Below are 20,873 nucleotides of genomic sequence, written 5' to 3' on the forward strand. Positions count from 1 at the left end.
GAGTCTGGGATATCGTTCTTCAGTAAATCATGGAAACTTACACTTGTTATTTCAGGCTAAGAGATGACCCTTTTTCAGGCGATTCTTTGTAGTGCACCAATGGGATTAAGTATGACACCTAGTCACAGTAAAAACACAGAAAGCCTGTATAGTAATGGACTTCAATGGGAGTCACACATAAAGTCACCTCCCCGCACTTGGAAGCAGAACATTACATAATATTTTTTTACATCTTCCCAACGATATAGATTTCTTACTTTTTCATACATAGAATAAACAAATATTAAGGTCAGGTTACATTTTAAATAACTGAACTGGGTGGGTCAGAATTGCTAGTGTTTAAAAAATGTGGACAACAACCTTAATATAGCTATTTGTGACTAACCCAGTGGGTGTGTGATACCCAGGGGAAAAACAATAAACTCACTCACTGTGTATTTGAAAACTCAGAGTTTATTTTTCTTTTCTTTTCAAGTTAGATTTCAAAACATTACTTAAAAAAAAACAACAACAAAAACCCCAAGACATTATTTAAGGAATTACCCACAATTCTGCCTTTGAAGGTGCTGCCACTGGAAAACTAGGCATTTAAAGACTGTTAAGTGAAACAAGAAATTCAATAAACATAAGAAAAATGCAATCCATGTTTTCCTCCAAAATTCCCGTTTTTGAAATGAAATCTTTTTTTTTTTTTAAAGATTTACTTATTATTATACGTAAGTACACTGTAGCTGTCTTCAGCCTCACCAGAAGAGGGCGTCAGATCTCATTATGGGTGGTTGTGAGCCACCATGTGATTGCTGGAATTTGAACTTAAGATCCTTAGGAAGAGTAGTCAGTGCTCTTAACTGCTGAGCCATCTCTCCAGCCTGAAAAAAAAAAAATTTTTTTTATTGTCCTAAAATTTTATGGAAATACAAGATACACTGCATAGATTTCTCGAGCAACCTTGCCATTGTATAAAAACTGATTCGTAAATCCTGCTAGCGCAGAGCCATCTCTATAGGCCACGCCCTCGTTACACTTGCATCACATCGGCCCCTCTGAATCAATTGTTATAAAGATCTCATAGGTGAGACCACAGAGAGCTGGAGAAGCTCAAGCGCCAGGCTAAGGGGGATGACTCCAGAGCCCCCTTTAGTGGATCTCGGGTTAAAAGGAGCTGAGCAGAACCGGGAACAGCAGGGCCGGGATCTCAGCGAAGGCTCTAAGGGGCCTGAGCATGGTAAGCACGGCACCCATGGCCTGCTACCCATCTTCTCCCCTCTTGCTAAAACCGTTAGATTGCATTCCTGAAGCTAGCCTTCACGGTTTCATTTGTTCACTTCCTCCCCCTAAGGCTGATCACCAAGGTCCAGCTATCAAAGTACTGATGCCCATCAGTCACAAGCCACCTTTAAAGCTGACCATGCCCAATCAAAACAAACCAGTTCACCCTAACACAGGATCCCCTTTCCCCTTTTATAAACCACATTTGCCTATGGGCCATGGTCTGTCTCCTCTCTAACTAGAGGCAGTCTTTTGTTCCTCTGGGCAAATTCCCCCTTGTCTTTTCCCTCCCCTCATCCTCCATCTTTTGTCTTTGTCTTTTATTCCCTGCCCTTTATCCCTAGGGGCAAATAAATCTTTGTGCTGAGAACTTGGTTTTGAGTCCTGTGCCGAATCCAGTTCTTTCACTCAGTACTGGAGCAAGGGACAGGAATGCCTTGAGTTCAAGACCAGCATGGGCTATATAGTGAGTCTGAGTCTATCCTGGGCTAAATAGCAAGACCCTATTTAAAGTCAACCAATCAAGCAACCAACAAACACCAAACCAAAAAAATACCTGCTTCTCCCAAAATCTCTTGTGCTATGTGTTTCTAATCACACTTCTGTGTGGCCTTATGGGATGTGTATTAATTATGGATTTTACAAGCATGCCTGCTTCTGTGTGTAGTTATGTAGGAGGGAGACTGGAGAACTCAGACAAATATACTTTTTTTTAAATTGTTCTTACTATTTTTTTTTGGTAAAGATTTATTTATTTATTTATAATGTATATGAGTACACATGTGGTTGTGAGCCATCATGTGGTTCCTGGGAATTTGAGTTCAGGACCTCTGCTTGCTCTGATCGGCCCTGCAGGCTCTGGCATAAAGATTTATTTATTATTATATCTTAAGTACACTGTAGCTGTCTTTAGAGACATCAGAAGAGGGCATCAGATCTCATTCAGGACCTTCGGAAGAGCAGTCAGTGCTCTTAACCGCTGAGCCATCTCTCCAGCCCCTGAGGCAAATATCAAGTCTTTCTGTAGCTGATGTTGCTGTAGTTATAGCTGTTGCAGTAGCTATAACTATAGCTGTAGCTGGAGAGAGAGAGAGAGAGAGAGAGAGAGAGAGAGAGAGAGAGAGAGAGAGAGAGAATCTACATTCAGGTACATGCACTTGAGTGTCAGTTGTGAGCCACTAAGTGAGTGCTGGGAATTGAACCTGTGTCTTCTAGAAGAACTAGCTCTTAACCACTGAGCCATCTCTCCAGCCCCAAGAGGCAAACATCAACTCTTTCTGTAGCTGTTGTTGCAGTAGCTATAGCTGTAGCTGTAGCTGTTGCTGTTGCTGTTGCTGTTGCTGTAGCTGTAGCTATAGCTGTAGCTGTTGCTGTCTTACTTTCCTTGTTTGAGACAGGCATTACTGTAGCCTGGCTGGCCTGGAATCTACTATGTAACTCCGGCTTCTGAGTGCTGGGATTATAGACTTCCACTAGGCCCAGGCTATCTTTTTTTTTTTTTTTAATGTGGATTGGTATTTTGCATACATGTGAATATGTATGAAGGTGCCAGATCCCTCGGAACTAGAGTTGTAGACAATTGTGAGCGACTGGGAATTGAACCTAGGTCCTCTGAAAGAACAGCTGGTGCTCTTGACCACTGAGCATCTCTCCAGCCCCTCGCTGTGTTTCTTAATACAGCAGTCATTTGTGTGTCTGTGTGTCTACCAAACCTGATTAAAATGTATTTGTGGCACATTTCTACCACATTCTCCAGATGAGGATACAATGAACAGAATCAGGGGTGAACTATGTCCAGGGGACTTGGGGGCCATTCATTTATTCAGTGTGCGGAGAGTGCACATGACATTCTAGAGGCACTCACTCTGTTAGGCTTAGGTCCCAGTTCACACTGGTGAGCACCCAGGGCCGGCCCTGGACTGAGAGGGCTGACAGAACAGCCAGTGCTGCCCTTGACTGACTCACTTCCTGTGTCCCAGACCATTCCTGCCCGGGGCAGTCTGCTCACACTGGCACGGCACTTCATATGTCTCTATGTGGACTTTAGTCTGTGTGCAATACTGACACCTATCGCCTAGGATTCAGTTTTAACTATGTCCTTCCTTCCTTCCTTCCTTCCTTCCTTCCTTCCTTCCTTCCTTCCTTCCTTCCTTCCACTGGGGCCTCATTAACTAGCCCTAGCTTGCCTAAAATGTGTTATGTAGACCAGGCTGGTGTCACACTGTCAGAGAGTCACCTGCCTTTGCCTCCCAAGTGGTTAATTAAAAGCATATGCACTTAATTAAAGGCGTTCATTTGTATCATTCGTTTAAATGGTGAAACAGCCATCACTCCGTTCCAGGTCTAGAAGCACTGACATTTATGTTCATGGAAATTAAGCTTAAGCCAGGTTGGTTCACAATAGTCCTGTGCCTAATCGTACAGATACGAATAGATGCATGTTCTCTGCCTCCTTTGGTGTCATCCTTACTATTAAACTATCTCGAGATTCCATTTCATCTTAGTCAGAAAGGCTACCATTAAGAAATCACACACGCAAAAAAAAATCATACCAAACTAAACCAACCAACCAACCAAAACAGAATAAAACAAAACCTCAAACCAACAAAACAAAACAAAATCAATTTTAAAAAAATCTCCTCCTTCCAAAAGCTGTGCATAGCAGTGACCCCATGTCTTTAATCTTAACACTTGGGAGGCAGATGCAGGCAGATCTCTGTGAGTTCAAGGCCAGAATGGTCTATATAGTGAATTCCAGTCTATCCAGGACATAGAGAGACCCTGTCTCAAAATACACGCACACACACACACACACCTAAAAATAGACCTACCATATAGTATACTACTCCTGGGTGTTAACCAAAGAAACCTAAGACAGCAACTGCAAAGATCCGTGTGCAAAGACACATATGCAGACATGTTTAAAGCTGCATCCCCCGGCTGCCAAGGAAAGAGGTCAGCCCAGACACTAAACAGTGGCTGAGTGAATAGAGAAAACTCAGTGTACCTGCACAATAGGGTTTTTGTTCTGCCATATCTCAGAACAAACTTATGCCATTTTCAGAAGAAAGATGAAACTGGAGATCATGTTAACGGAAACAAGACAGTTCACAAAGACATATACCACAGATTCTCTCTCCTGTGGAATCTGCTTTGGAAATGGATATCTATAAAACTTGAACATAGATGGGGCAGTACATGGGAAGAGTAAAGGATTCGGCCACAAGAGTGGGTCGAGCAACACAGAGCAACAGGCTGCATACAAGCAAACCACGGGATACACAGGTTTGAAAATGTCATTATGAAATACATCATTTTGTGCTATGAATATACTAATAAAAATTTAAGAACCTGAGGCATTAAATCTTCCTTCCTTTGAATCATTAGCACATGCCCGAAGTACACTGCATGCATTTGATGTATTTCCTGACTAATTGAAACTCTACCTAAAGATAAACAGCAGCCTGGATGGAGCTGAGGAGGTGGCTCAGCCTCTAAGAGCACTTGCTGCTCTTACAGAGGACCTACCTGGGTTTGGCGCCCCGAGCCCACCGTAGCTTCCTCCTGGCCGGGCAGCCTGCACCCATGCGGTGCACTTACAGACAATCGCGCATACACACTAAAATAAATGAATAAAAGTGAAAAACCAAAAAGCTAATCCAAGTCCCCAAACCCTAACTGACCTCCGAGGAGGACTGAGAACGCTTCTGGTGTAGGAGTCTTCCAACTGACCATGATGTCTGTTTAACACTGATGGCTCATGCAAACAAACATACATGCATACACACATACATGCATACATACACATATCCCCCTAACTTCACAGCTGTCTTCAGCATTTGAAAGGAAAATGCGTAACTGAAACAAAGATTATTGACGCCAAAGAAGGGTTTCATCATACAGTTAAAACAATGCTCATGAAAATTATCTCAGTGATGAGTTATTCTGCCTAATGGAAGAGCTTTTTTAAATAAATAAATAAATAAAGATTTAAAAGAGGAGGAAAAGTCAACTTCCTGTCTGTAACTGACATCTCCTTAAGACAGTTATTAAAAAAAAAAAAAATAAATGAGTAAGGTTTATTTAAACAAACTTACCTCAAGTTTACCAGTAGGTGTCACAATTTAAATATGCTGATATCATTTCCCACAGAGTTCGGAGTTTTTCGAAAAATATTTTTCTAGGACTCCAGATAACTGAATGGACCTGAGGAACACGTGAAAATAAATGATCAATGGTAATAACCAACGTTTTCGAGGTTTTAGGATTGTAGAGAGGGGTTTATTTAATCAGTGTCTCAACTTGTTCAAAAGGCTGGGGAGTTCCTTGAGCCACGCCTACAAAATGTGTTTAAGGTCTTGGTCTGCTTTGATTAAAACATTTTTGAAGAAAATAGGGTGGTGCACTCCTTTAATCCCAGCACTTGGGAGGCAGAGGCAGGCGCATTTCTGAGTTCCAGGCCAGCCTGGTCTACAGAGTGAGTTCCAGGACAGCCAGGGCTATACAGAGAAACCCTGTCTCGAAAAACCTAAAAAAAAAAAAAAAAAACAAAGAAAATCAGAGAAGATAAAAATCGAAAATGTTTCAAATTCTAGGTCTTCATGGTCAAATGGTACATTTTTGAAAGACTGCATGTGAACACGTTAAACTTTGGTGCGGGGGGGGGGGAGGAAAAGAAAGGAAAGAAAGAAAAAAAAGGAAAAGGAAGAAAAAAGAAGGCAGTGGGGAGCGGACAGAGGAAGAGAAAGGCAGAAGCGGACTTGTTTTTTTTTTTCTTGTGTGCAAAAGTACTTTTGCAAAAAGTTAGCCAATACCAGACCTCTCCGCTGAGCCTCTTCCCGCCTGGCTCAGGTCGGTTCTTGGAGACAGGGTCGCTTCACTGCGGGAAATTGGGCTGCCTTGTAGCAGCGCCCTATTAAGAATTAAAGAACATTTCTTTCAACTGAAATAAGACTTTTAAATTTCCAAGAGCTCTGGACCTAAAATAAACTGACAGACTGCGTCAAGGAACAAAACCGCAACTCTACCAGGAGTGGGGTTCGAACCCACGCAGACATATGTCCATTGGATCTTAAGTCCAACGCCTTAACCACTCGGCCATCCTGGTGGAGACGTGCTCTCTTCTCCTTGCTGTTCCTACAAAGCTCACACTCATTTCCCCGGTTACTCGAGGATGCTTCTGCGCGGGCTGCGCGGCGCTCCCGGCTTTCCCGGCCCGGCTACAGAGACTCGGCGGCTGCCGCCCGGGTTTCGCGCCGCCACAGCCGCTCGCCGTCGCCCCGAGATCTCGGAGGCGGCGAAGGAACTGCAGGAGCAGAGAGCGGGGCAGAGCTCGGGCGGGCGGGCGGGCGCCAGCTCTTCTTGCTCACTGTAGGTGCGCGGGCGCGACAAACAAACTCCACAGCTAACTTCTGGGCTCCGGAGCGGAGGTGGGAGGGGGTCCCTCGGGCGGTGTGGGCACGGGTCCGCAGGGCAACCATCGGTGTGTTTCTTCTAAATCGTATGGGTTCCCGGGGCCCGGCACCTGTGCGCGGCTTTCCTTCCTCGCCAGTGTGCTAAGACATGCCGGAAGGAGGTTCCGGAGAAAGAGGAGGTTCCGGAGAAAGCTGTGTGGTCAGGGCAGTGTGGCCCAATCCCCCACCCCCCTCCCTGGTTGTGTAGACACTGTCCCCTTTGCACTGCTTCAAATGCTGGGACAAGACCTCCTGGGTTCCTGCCACCCCTACAGCTCCCCTAGAGGGCAAACCCTTGTTTTAACTTGTTTCCTGTTTTACCTCCCCCCCCCCCGCTTTGTTGTTGGGACAAAACACCCACAACAAAAAGCAATTTAGGGCACAGCGGTTTATTTTCATTACTTCGGCTGTCCCTCAAAACCTTGGCTCTACCCCAGGGTCCAGGCTAGGTGTTTCTGCATCTGCAGGCAGGGAGCTGGTGGCTGAGCCTTGCTCTGGCTGTCCCACCTTGTCCCTCTCCCCTAACCCACCCCCATGTTTGGTTTATTCAGGTCTGGTGGCTGGCTTCAGTCTTTGACTGTGAACCTAGGTCAGCACTGTTTCACAAAGTGCCCCACTGTTTCAGACCTCCCGGTGGCTCCTTCAAACATTTTCTCAGTTTCACTGTAATGATCCAACTGCTCTGCCATCTCTCACAGCTCCGTGACCCCCAGGGAACACCCAGCTTTTGGTTCTCTTGAGTCCTGGTTAAGTATGACCGGACTGCTTAAGAAGGAACTCTAGCATCCAGACAGCTCCTGTCTATCTCCCAGTGGCGGGAACTCCACTGACCATGTTCCTCAATAGTACCTTTAGGGCATCCAGGGTAAGCACTCAGAGAAGTACACCAGAGAGCTCAGGTCCTCAGGCCTTGTCCTCTGTGCGGACACTGCTAGAGTCTGGAGGCAGCCGGTGGAATGTAACATGGGGTCAGCACCACATTACCTTACCAGGTGATCAGAGAGAGGCCTTAAGCTGCACGCAATGGGTCTTAAATGCTAATGAGAACATGAGAACATGTGCTCTCTATAACCCAAGCATTGCTCTAAGCTCCCTACACACAGTTTTATCTAGCTTGATTTTTTTTTTTTCTTTTTCGATTTTTTTTTTTTTTTTTGAGATAGGGTCTCACTATGTAGCTCTGGCCATCCTGGAACTCTATATATAGACCAGGCTGTCCTTAAACTCACAGAGACCTACCTGTCTCTGCCTCCCAAATGTCAGTGTTAAAGGCTTAGAGTGAGTACCACTTCTCAGGGGCTCGGTTAATTTTCTTAATAACTGTACTGTAGGCGTTCCTATTCTCATTTTGAATGAGGCCATAGAGATCTCTTACAGACTTGCTCAACTAAAGGAAGCCCCCTGCCTGCACTGCTCTTGTTGCCCGGGGCTGCAGAACTTCTCTACCAGCCCAGCTTTGCACCGAGGCTTCCTCTCAGAAATATTCTTTCTGGTGCTCGGAATGATTGCGTTTCCGTTTTCTGGCCTCAGTTCAGGGATGGGTCTGGAACACAAGTTGGTTTTTAATCAGAGTTGCAAGTAATCCTGGGTTACTTGGGAAGAGATGTCAGTTAATCATCGATGGAGCATATCATATTTTGATAAGGAGTACCATAACAGTCATTCACACCCCATATAGTGTTCTTCTGTGATATGAGGAGCCCATGGAGCTACCTGCAGTTATTTAGCCAACAGCCTTCAACCATCAGCTGCTGCTAATGACTGTGTTTAAGTCTTCAGATTCCAATGCCTGATCCGCAGGTGATAACCCCTCACCCAGAGCCACTAAATCCTCTAAGTGCCCAGAGACCATAGAAAAAAAACCCACCTGGCCTCACTATAAAAAAAAAAAAAAAAAAAAAAAGATGTCTTTATTTACTGTGTGTAGTGTTCTGCCTGCATGCCAGAAGAAGGAGGCACCAGATTTTGTTATAGATGGTTATGAACTATCATGTGGTTGCTGGGAATTGAACTCAGGACCTCCAGAAGAGCAGCTAGGACTTTTTACCTCTGAGCTGTCTCTCCAGCCCCCATACATTTTTTTTTTTTTTTTATATCAGAAGATGACATTGGATACCATTACAGATGGTCATGAGCCACCATGTGGTTGCTGGAATTTGAACTCAGGAGCTCTGGAAGAGCAGTCAGCACTCTTTTTTTTTTTAATTTTTAATATTTTTATTACATATTTTCCTCAATTACATTTCCAATGCTATCCCAAAAGTCCCCCATAGCGCCCCCCACTTCCCTACCCACCCATTCCCATTCTTTTGGCCCTGGCATTCCCCTATATTGGGGCATATAAAGTTTGCAAGTCCAATGGGCCTCTCTTTCCATTGATGGCCGACTAGGCCATCTTTCGATACATATGCAGCTAGAGACAAGAGCTCCGGGGTTCTGGTTAGTACATCATGTTGTTCCAACAATAGGGTTGCAGATCCCTTTAGCTCCTTGGGTACTTTCTCTAGCTTCTCCATTGGGAGCCCTGTGATACATCCAATAGCTGACTGTGAACATCCACTCCTGTGTTTGCTAGGCCCCGACATCGTCTCACAAGAGACAGCTATATTTGGGTCCTTTCAGCAAAATCTTGCTAGTGTATGCAATGGTGTCAGCGTTTAGAAGCTGATTATGGGATGGATCCCTGGATACAGCAGTCTCTAAATGGTCCATCCTTTCATCACAGCTACGAACTTTGTCTCTGTAACTCCTTCCCTGGGTGTTTTGTTCCCAATTCTAAGAAGGTGCACAGTGTCCACACTTTGGTCTTCATTCTTCTTGAGTTTCATGCGTTTATCAAATTGTATCTTATATCTTGGGTATCCTAAGTTTTGGGCTAATATCCACTTATCAGTGAATACATATTGTGTGAGTTCTTTTGTGATTGTGTTACTTCACTCAAGATGATGCCCTCCAGGTCCATCCATTTGGCTAGGAATTTCATAAATTCATTCTTTTTAATAGCTGAGTAGTACTCCATTGTGTAAATGTACCATAATTTCTGTATCCATTCCTCTGTTGAGGGACATCTGGGTTCTTTCCAGCTTCTGGCTATTATAAATAGGGCTGCTATGAACATAGTGGAGCATGTGTCCTTTTTACCGGTTGGGACATCTTCTGGATATATGCCCAGGAGAGGTATTGCTGGATCCTCCGGTAGTACTATGTCCAATTTTCTGAGGAACCGCCAGACTGATTTCCAGAGTGGTTGTACAAGCTTGCAATCCCACCAACAATGGTGAAGTGTTCCTCTTTCTCCACATCCTCGCCAGCATCTGCTGTCACCTGAATTTTTGATCTTAGCCATTCTGACTGGTGTGAGGTGGAATCTCAGGGTTGTTTTGATTTGCATTTCCCTGATGATTAAGGATGTTGAACATTTTTTCAGGTGTTTCTCTGCCATTCAGTATTCCTCAGGTGAGAATTCTTTGTTCAGTTCTGAGCCCCATTTTTTAATGGGGTTATTTGACTTTCTGGAGTCCACCTTCTTGAGTTCTTTATATATATTGGATATTAGTCCCTTATCTGATTTAGGATAGGTGAAGATCCTTTCCCAATCTGTTGGTGGTTTTTTTGTCTTATTGATGGTGTCTTTAGCCTTGCAGAAGCTTTGTAGTTTCATGAGGTCCCACTTGTCAATTCTCGATCTTACAGCACAAGCCATTACTGTTCTATTCAGCAATTTTTCCCCTGTGCCCATATCTTCAAGGCTTTTCCCCACTTTCTCCTCTATAAGTTTCAGTGTCTCTGGTTTTATGTGAAGTTCCTTGATCCACTTAGACTTGACCTTAGTACAAGGAGATAGGAATGGATCGATTCGCATTCTTCTACATGTTAACAACCAGTTGTGCCAGCACCATTTGTTGAAAATGCTGTCTTTCTTCCACTGGATGTTTTTAGCTCCCTTGTCGAAGATCAAGTGACCATAGGTGTGTGGGTTCATTTCTGGGTCTTCAATTCTATTCCATTGGTCTATTTGTCTGTCACTATACCAGTACCATGCAGTTTTTATCACAATTGCTCTGTAGTAGAGCTTTAGGTCCGGCATGGTGATTCCACCAGAGGTTCTTTTATCCTTGAGAAGAGTTTTTGCTATCCTAGGTTTTTTGTTATTCCAGATGAATTTGCAGATTGCACTTTCTAATTCGTTGAAGAATTGATTTGGAATTTTGATGGGGATTGCATTGAATCTGTAGATTGCTTTTGGCAAGATAGCCATTTTTACAATGTTGATCCTGCCAATCCATGAGCATGGGAGATCTTTCCATCTTCTGAGATCTTCTAGAATTTCTTTCTCAGAGACTTGAAGTTTTTATTATACAGATCTTTCACTTCCTTAGTTAGAGTCACGCCAAGATATTTTATATTATTTGTGACTATTGAGAAGGGTGTTGTTTCCCTAATTTCTTTCTCAGCCTGTTTATTCTTTGTGTAGAGAAAGGCCATTGATTTGTTTGAGTTAATTTTGTATCCAGCTACTTCACCGAAGCTGTTTATCAGGCTTAGGAGTTCCCTGGTGGAATTTTTAGGGTCACTTATATATACTATCATATCATCTGCAAAGAGTGATATTTTGACTTCATCTTTTCCAATTTGTATCCCTTTGATCTCCTTTTGTTGTCGAATTGCTCTGGCTAGGACTTCAAGTACAATGTTGAATAGGTATGGAGAAAGTGGACAGCCTTGTCTAGTCCCTGATTTTAGAGGGATTGCTTCAAGCTTCTCACCATTTACTTTGATGTTGGCTACTGGTTTGCTGTAGATTGCTTTTATCATGTTTAGGTATGGGCCTTGAATTCCTGATCTTTCCAAGACTTTTATCATGAATGGGTGTTGGATCTTGTCAAATGCTTTTTCCGCATCTAACGAGATGACCATGTGGTTTTTGTTTTGAGTTTGTTTATATACTGGATTACGTTGATGGATTTCCGTATATTGAACCATCCCTGCATCCCTGGGATGAAACCTACTTGGTCAGGATGGATGATTGTTTAGATGTGTTCTTGGATTCGGTTAGCAAGAACTTTATTGAGGATTTTTGCATCAATATTCATAAGGGATATTGGTCTGAAGTTTTCTATCTTTGTTGGGTCTTTTTGTGGTTTAGGTATCAGAGTAATTGTGGCTTCATAGAATGAGTTGGGTAAAGTACCTTCTGTTTCTATTTTGTGGAATAGTTTGTGAAGAACTGGGATTAGATCTTCTTTGAAGGTCTGATAGAACTCTGCACTAAACCCATCTGGTCCTGGGCTTTTTTTGGTTGGGAGACTATTAATGACTGCTTCTATTTCTTTGGGGGATATAGGGCTGTTTAGATCATTAACCTGATCTTGATTCAACTTTGGTACCTGGTATCTGTCTAGGAACTTCTCCATTTCATCCAGGTTCTCCAGTTTTGTTGAGTATAGCCTTTGGTAGAAGGATCTGATGGTGTTTTGGATGTCTTCAGGATCTGTTGTTATGTCTCCTTTTTCATTTCTGATTTTGTTAATTAGGATGCTTTCCCTGTGCCCTCTAGTGAGTCTGGCTAAGGGTTTATCTATCTTGTTGATTTTCTCAAAGAACCAGCTCCTTGATTGGTTGATTCTTTGAATAGTTTTTCTTGTTTCCACTTGGTTGATTTCACCCCTGAGTTTGATTATTTCCTGCCGTCTACTCCTCTTGGGCGAATTTGCTTCCTTTTGTTCTAGTGCTTTTAGGTATGTTGTCAAGCTGCTAATGTGTGCTCTCTCTAGTTTCCTTTTGGAGGCACTCAGAGCTATGAGTTTTCCTCTTAGAAATGCTTTCATTGCGTCCCATAAGTTTGGGTATGTTGTGGCTTCATTTTCATTGAACTCTAAAAAGTCCTTAATTTCTTTCTTTATTCCTTCCTTGACCAAGGTATCATTGAGAAGAGTGTTGTTCAGTTTCCACGTGAAGGTTGGCTTTCTATTATTTATTTTGTTATTGAAGATCAGCCTTAGTCCATGGTGATCTGATAGGATGCATGGGACAATTTCAATATTTTTGTATTTGTTGAGGCCTGTTTTGTGACCAATTATGTGGTCAATTTTGGAGAAGGTACCATGAGGTGCTGAGAAGAAGGTATATCCTTTTGTTTTAGGATAGAATGTTCTGTAGATATCTGCCAGATCCATTTGATTCATAATTTCTGTTAGTTTCACTGTGTCCCTGTTTAGTTTCTGTTTCCATGATCTGTCCATTGGTGAAAGTGGTGTGTTGAAGTCTCCCACTATTATTGTATGAGGTGCAATGTGTGCTTTGAGATTTACTAAAGTTTCTTTAATGAATGTGGCTGCCTTTGTATTTGGAGCATAGATATTCAGGATTGATAGTTCCTCTTGGAGGATTTTACCTTTGATGAGTATGAAGTGTCCCTCCCTGTCTTTTTTGATGACTTTGGGTTGGAAGTCAATCTTATCAGATATTAGAATGGCTACTCCAGCTTGTTTCTTCATACCATTTGCTTGGAAGATTGTTTTCCAGCCTTTCATTCTGAGGTAGTGTCTATCTTTTTCTCTGAGATGAGTTTCCTGTAAGCAGCAAAATGTTGGGTCTTGTTTGTGTAGCCAGTTTGTTAGTCTATGTCTTTTTATCGGGGAGTTGAGTCCATTGATATTAAGAGATATTAAGGAAAAGTAATTGTTGTTTCCTGTTATTTTTGTTGTTAAAGTTGGCATTCTGTTCTTGTGGCTGTCTTCTTTTAGGTTTGTTGAGGGATTACCTTCTTGTTGTTTCTAGGGCGTGGTTCCTGTCCTTGTATTGGTTTTTTTCTGTTATTATCCTTTGAAGGGCTGGATTCGTGGAGAGATAATTCGTGAATTTGGTTTTGTCGTGGAATACTTTGGTTTCTCCATCTATGTTAATTGAGAGTTTGGCTGGGTATAGTAGCCTGGGCTGGAATTTGTGTTCTTTTAGTGTCTGTATAACATCCGTCCAGGATCTTCTGGCTCTCATAGTCTCTGGTGAAAAATCTGGTGTAATTCTGATAGGCTTGCCTTTATATGTTACTTGGCCTTTTTCTCTTACTGCTTTTAGTATTCTATCTTTATTTAGAGCATTTGTTGTTCTGATTATTATGTGTCGGGAGGTATTTCTTTTCTGGTCCAGTCTATTTGGAGTTCTGTAGGCTTCTTGTATGTTCATGGGCATCTCTTTCTTTAGATTTGGGAAGTTTTCTTCTATAATTTTGTTGAAGATGTTTGCTGGTCCTTTAAGTTGAAAATCTTCATTCTCATCCACTCCTATTATCCGTAGGTTTGGTCTTCTCATTGTGTCCTGTATTTCTTGGATGTTTTGAGTTAGGATCTTTTTGCATTTTACATTTTCCTTGATTGTTGTGCCGATGTTCTCTATGGAATCTTCTGCACCTGAGATTCTCTCTTCCATCTCTTGTATTCTGTTGCTGATGCTGGTATCTATGGTTCCAGATTTCTTTCCTAGGGTTTCTATTTCCAGTGTTGCCTCATTTTGGGTTTTCTTTATTGTGTCTACTTCCCTTTTTAGGTCTAGTATGGTTTTGTTCATTTCCATCATCTGTTTGGATGTGTTTTCCTGTTTTTCATTAAGGACTTCTACCTGTTTGATTATGTTATCCTGTTTTTCTTTAAGGATTTGTAACTCTTTAGCAGTGTTCTCCTGCAATTCTTTAAGGGATTTTTGTGCTTCCTCTTTACTGTCTTCTGCCTGTTTACCAGTGTTCCTTTGTATTTCTTTAAGTGTGTTATTAAAGTCCTTCTTGAAGTCCTCTACCATCATCAGGAGATATGCTTTTAGATCCGTGTCTAGCTTTTCCGGTGTGTTGGGGTGCCCTGGACTGGGCGAAGTGGGAGTGCTGGGTTCTGATGATGGTGAGTGGTCTTGGTTTCTGTTAGTAAGATTATTACGTTTACCTTTCGCCATCTGGTAATCTCTGGGGTTAGTTGTTGTCGTTGTCACTGTTTAAAGATTGGAGCAGAAGCTGTGTTCCACTCACCAGCAGTCTCAAAATCCTGTGGCTGGGGTCGTGGGTAGCTGGCGGTACCCCGGTGCTGGTCCAGCCGGAAGAGGCCTGTGGTCCTACTCAGGCCGGTTTTCTGCTTCCCTAACTAATGCAGTCTCAGGTCCCGAGTGCAATTGGGTTGGAGCAGAAGCTGTGTTCCACTCTCCAGAAGTCTTAAGATCCTGTGGCGGGTGTTGTGGGTAGCTGGCGAGTGTCAGCCGACCCTGCGCTCTAGCTCCCCTGGTGCTGATCCGGCCGGATGAGGCCTGTGGCCCTACTCAGGCCGGTTTCTGCTTCCCTAACTAATGCCCATACATTTTTTTTAAACTCTTGATTTTCAGTATTTATGGACATAATAAAAATCACTATTGTTTGGCAATGCTTAAGTTTGTATGCTGAAGCGAAGCAGTTCTGAGGCTGACAATCTCGGAGCATTGTGATGAAGCACTGAGAGTATTATATTATATACAGCAACTCAGGGACAGCACCTCTCAGATGCAGAGAGCTAAAGGCCAGAATCTACCATGGGAGATATGTCTTCCACCTTCACTGGGAATCTGCTTCTGGGGGAAGACGCTGCTTTCCGTATGTACATCTTCTGTGAGAACAAAAGTCTTATCCCTAGTAACTAGCTGCAAGGGAGTCCAGGAAGCAAAAGTTCTAGTGTTTGTTTTACGATGGTGTCCTCAAGTGTGAGAAATTTCCCAAGCACAGGGAAAGGGTGTTCAAATGAGGCTAACAATCTCAAGGCATAAAAAAATACTCACTTTAGTGTTTGAAGGAAACATGGAAACCCTTTCATAATGGCACTTGCTATACCCAACAGTGTTAGCCCATACATTAACTAGATTTTATAACGTAGACTGCCAGGTTAAGAAGCTGTTTGGGCATGATTCTTAAAGGAAAGTTTCGTGATAAATTATCTTCACAATACATATGTGTTTAGTTAAGCTATGATATGCTGTACAGATTGGTGTAAAATGGTTTTGCCCCTAGCCAGGAGGTGGTGGCTTATGCCTTTAATTCCCACACTGGGGAGGCAGAGGCAGATGGATCTCTGAGTTCAAGGGCAGTCAGGGCTACACAAAGAAATCCTGTCTTGTAAATAAAAAAAAAAAATGCCCTTGAGTGCTTTTTAGACAATCTTACTCCATAGCCCAAGTTGGCCTCTCACCCTTAACCCTCCTGTCTCAGCCTGCCTCCCTGTTGTTAGGATGATAGGTTACACTGGCATGTCTAGTCATGCCCAGTCTATGAATGTGTTGATTACCCCCTCCCCCCCCCTTCAATAGGTAGGGCTTACTTCCTATCCCCCGTGAGCCTGGACTGGCTGCATGGACTCATTTCTAAATAATAGAATTAAGCAGATAGAGGCATGCGCCCAGCTAATCATTGGTGGCTTGCTCTCAGATCATTCTCTGTTAAGGAAGCCAGCTGCTCTGTCATGAATAACTCTGTAGAGGCTCCCATAGTGAGGACTTGAAGCTCCAAGCCCCCAGCTCCTACCTCCCAGCTCCTACCTCCCAGCTCCCAGCTCTCAGCTCCCAGCTCCCAGCTCCCAGCTCCCACCTCTCAGCTCCCAGCTCCCAGCTCCCACCTCCCACCTCCCACCTCCCACCTCCCACCTCCCACCCTCTACCCCAGAACCCAAGGTTTCCATGAGTGAGCTTGGATAGATTTCTCCAGCTCAGTACAACCTTCAGATGGCCATGGCTCTAGCCAAAACTTTGACTGCAACTGGTGAGTGACCCTGAGCAGGAATCACCCAGCTAAGGCCCTGTTCCCCAACCCCCAAGAACTGTGAATGAAAGCCAGCTTTTGTGATTGTATGTTTGCATTATTTCTTACATGGCTGTGGATGATCAATGCATTTCTCTATCACTGATACACATTCATAGGTATGCGTTCTTTATCCACAGATAGATTTAGCAATGTTAATCATGGTGAGTCCCTAATATTCAACTTTCCTTTTCCATTTATTTTCAAACTCATGAGTGAATTGATCACTTGTACTTTCTAAGCCTATCTACCTACCCTTAGCTTTCTCTAGAATTTTCTTCATGTGTCTTTTTTTTTTTTTTAAATTGGGGTATCACTATGTAGGTCAGGCTAGCCTGCAACTCTCTATGTAGAGCAGGCTGGCCTTTAATTTACAGAGCTTTTTCTGCTTCTGCTTCTCAAGCCTCCCAAATATGGCTTCTACTATGCTCACTATATCCACTGAAGCTTAGTCAGAGGGGCTGGAAAGATGGCTCAGTGGTACTGGCTGCTCTTCCAGAGGACGTGGGTTCAATTCCCAGCACCTACATAGCAGCTCACAACGGTCTGTAACTCCAGTTCCAGGGAATTTGACACTTCCACATAAATATATCTGTGGGCAAAACACTGATGCACATAAAATAAATGTATTTTTTAAAAATCATCAAAAATCATTTGAGGCAAATAAGGATTCCATGCTTGTGGCAACAACCTACCAGTTGTCTTATCAATGTCTTCGAAAATTATCTGACTTATGACTTTCTTTTATTCTTTAATTAAACAAACAAACAAACAAAAAACTTTGCAAATTCTTAACACATTGGAATATGATATTCAAAGTAATGCAGGTCTGGGTTCCCAGGCTATGGCTATTCAGATTTGGCTCCAGAATAAATTCCCTTATTCCCTTTGAAGTAAGGACTGTGTTTTAGCAATGCCACATATAAGGTTACTGGGGACAAGGGACAAGAGGAAGGGAGAATTAAGGCTTTGTGGTCAGTGCCTATGATTTCACGTAAGCATGTTCCATATGACAGTATTTCCATCAGGGTAGCATAAGAAACAATGGTCCCATAAGGGAGATTGAGGCTGAGAGTTTCTGATGGCCAAAGGCAGGGCAGCTGCTACCAAAAAACTCGTGATTCCTACATATGTGGTGATGCTAGTGTGACCAGACCCTCTCTGCCTTGGCCTGTGGCACAATAACCAATCTATCATATTTACCTGCAGCAATCAGCATTAATAAAAATGATAAATGGCTATGTTACTGCTTTGTGTGTGTGTATCACACACACACAGTGTCTCAGTTTCTTGCTTTAAATTTATTTTTAAAATTGATGTTAAAATTAGCATACAAAGCCAAGTGACTTCATTTTGACATTTTTATATATAAGTGTCATTATATTTTGTGTGGCAGCTCATCCCTCTCCCAATGGACCTTATGTTGTGACCCACGACACTCCATTTCTGGCTCTCATCCTTGCCCCGAATAGTTCCCATTTCTGTTTCAAGTTAGCTGTATGTTACTGTCCTTTCTTCTTCTGTTTTCCTCCCCTAAACGTCTTCTTCTTCTCTAATGATTCTTTTTCTACTCCCCCAGGCCCTCCCAAAAGAGAGAGAGATTTAAATCTAGAGATTGCACATGAGAGAAAGAATGTGCATCTGTCTTCCTACGCCTGACTTTTTCATTTAACATAATGTTCTCCTGTAAGCTGGTTAACTTTTTGTCAATTTGGACATGAGCTAGAGTGATCTGTGGAGACAGAGCATCATTTGAGAAAATTCCTCTATCAGATTGCCCTGTGGACAAATGTGTGTGGGGTTCTTGTTAAATGATCGAGATGGGAGAGCTTAGCCTACTGTAGGTGATAACACCCCTGGTCAAGGGGTCCTGGACAAGCGAGCCATGAGAACAAGCCAGTAAGCAGGTTCCTCCATGGCTTCTGCTTCTGTGCCTGCCTCCAGGTTCCTGCTTTGAGTTCCTGCTCTGACTTCACTCGGTGATTGAGACCTATAAACCACACAAGCCATTTCTTCACTACATTGCTTCTGGCCAGTGTTATATCACAGCAATATGTTAGGCCCCAAACAGGCCCCAAAATGGCTGCACTTCTGACAGTGTCCTTAAGGACAGTCTAGGCTCAGCTCATGATGGACCCTGGCTGGGTAAATAGAAGAACTGGAAGCCAATAAACAAAAGCCTAAACTCAGCATAGTGTGGAATAGAGTTTATTTAGGGCATGAGAAGGGGAGTTGAGGAGGGCGGGGGGGGGGGGGCGGCGGGGGGGGGGGGGGGAGAGAGAGAGAGACTGGCCAGGAATACTGGGGTGGGGGGGAGAGACGGGGAAGGGAGGGAGGCGGGGAAGGGGAATGGAGAGAGAAGGGACAGAGAGGGTAAGAGAGTAGGAGAGTAGAGGGTAAGAGTGAGGAGGGGCAAACAGCCCCTTTAATACTGACTCTGGCACACCTAGCTGTTGCCAGGTAACTGTGGGGCAGAGCCTAGCAGGAATGCTCACACATACTGTTTGCTACTCTTCCTTGATAGTTCCTGAGTCCTGAGGACAGGAGGTATGACACAGTTGTGTCATTTGTGACTGAGTACTTCTTAGTCATTTATTCTCCATACTTTAGACCCAGACACTCAGTTGTGAGTTTCTGGATTAGCTACCAGTCACTGCACAAAGACACTTTTCTGATTGTGTCAGAGAACTACACCCAAGTGTGGTTGGAGGTATGTGGACACTGGGGACATCTTGCTACTGTGTCCATTGAGCAAAGTAACAGTTTTACACTTAGGTCTGCCTTGGATTTGTGGGATTTTGTTATTGTTTAATTTTTATTATTTTAGATTATGTACAGGCATGTGGGTCTGCTTGTGGGCATACACACATTACATGGTAGTCACATCAGGGGCTTTGGGTCCCCTGAAATGATTGTAAGCCACCCCTGTGGGGGCTGGGACTAAACTCAGGTTCTCTGTAAGAGTAGCAAATGTGTTTAATTACTGAGCCATCTTTCCAGCCCCCTGGGTTTTGTTTGTTTCTTTCTTTGTTAGTTGTTTTTTTTTGTTGTTTTTTTTTGCTGTTGTTGTTGTTTTGAGAAAAGCCTCATGTAGCCCAAGTTGATCTTAAATTCTCAAATGTAGCCAAGAATGACCCTGAACTTCTGCCAGTTACCTTGTGTCTTCTTTCCTTTTCTTTTTTTTCCCCCTGGAGCTGAGGACCAAACCCAGGGCCTTGGGCTTGCTAGGCAAGTGCTCTACCATTGAGCTAGATCCTCAACCCTGACCCTGAACTTCTGATCTACCTCTTAAGTGCTGAGTTTATAGGCCTGTATTACCATGTCCAGTTTTATGTTGGGGATCCTGGCCTTTGTGTATGTTAGCTAGGCAAGCACTCCACCAAGTGAGAGCAGTTTGCAAGCAGAAGAAAACGCACGTGACTTCGGTGCCAGTTTCCTTCTTGTGCTGACATCATGAAAGGCATATTGCCCGAAGCTGGGACTGTGTTCTGGTTACCTGTTATCCAAATTAAGGAAGGGGTGGGGTCCTCCAGGGTCAGTCTCTCTACCCGGGCTTCAAACCGTCATGAGAAAGCAACAAAGCCAAGCGATGAACAAACTCACTTAAAAAGAGGAAAGAACAGAGACCGCATCCAGGGCTACCGTGTCCACAAGGAGGCAAACTCATTCCATTATTGTCAAAGATCTGTGATATAAGGGTTTTACCAAAAACTGGGGGTGGGGGGAGCAAAAAACACCCCTTCCTCTTTTCCTCAGTTGCCTTAATCTATCTGATGATTTATTGCAAAAGGGTGTGTGTGTGTGTGTGTGTGTGTGTGTGTGGTTTAGTCCATGACAAATCCTGTCAGGCAAGCCCCACACCCTTCACACTTTGAGGCACATATACCAAGAGTTGCTAGTATAGTTTCGAATGCATGAATATTTACTGTTGCAGATCTTTCTTTGCAGATCTGAAGGAGTTCAGTTACCCTGGCGGCTGGGATCCACACCTTTTCCTTTGAGGTATAAACCGCAGTATTTACTCTGTACTTGGGCTTTGTGGCTTAAAGCTTTGAGAACAATTCATGTCTTTAACATTTTCTTTCTTCCAAAAGAAAGAAGGGTAAATAAGGAAACAATAGACTACATAGAATTAACAGCACCATTGATCTTTGCTTGCTTCATCCCTCAGAGAACCATTCAGTGAGGAGGTGATGGGCAGAAAGGCTTTGATAACTGTACTGGTTTACAAAGCTGGGAGGGCCTTTACACTTCTATTGCTTTTTCTGTAAAAACAATACTTGGATGTGCCCCCCCCCCGGGGGGGGGATGTCTCTGTTTTACTTTCAGCTTCCCTCTTTCAGACTTTATTT

At 43.3% G+C, this 20,873-nt stretch overlaps 1 long non-coding RNA gene and 1 other non-coding gene across 2 annotated transcripts; both read right to left on the bottom strand.

The window, feature by feature from the left end:
• Positions 1-568: 568 nt before the first annotated feature.
• LOC110304017 (uncharacterized) lies at positions 569-5,486 on the bottom strand. Its single transcript, XR_015048508.1, has 3 exons — positions 5,367-5,486; positions 4,798-4,888; positions 569-869 (listed from the first exon to the last, which is right to left on the bottom strand). It is a non-coding gene; the product is annotated as an uncharacterized LOC110304017 (long non-coding RNA).
• Positions 5,487-6,293: 807 nt separating this feature from the next.
• On the bottom strand, positions 6,294-6,376 carry Trnal-uaa (transfer RNA leucine (anticodon UAA)). The gene has a single exon. It is a non-coding gene; the product is annotated as a tRNA-Leu (tRNA).
• Between the last annotated feature and the right edge of the window lie 14,497 nt (positions 6,377-20,873).

This window comes from Mus caroli, unplaced genomic scaffold (assembly GCF_978045245.1).
Source record: "Mus caroli unplaced genomic scaffold, Mus_caroli_1 scaffold_9, whole genome shotgun sequence".
Taxonomy (NCBI): Eukaryota; Metazoa; Chordata; class Mammalia; order Rodentia; family Muridae; genus Mus; species Mus caroli.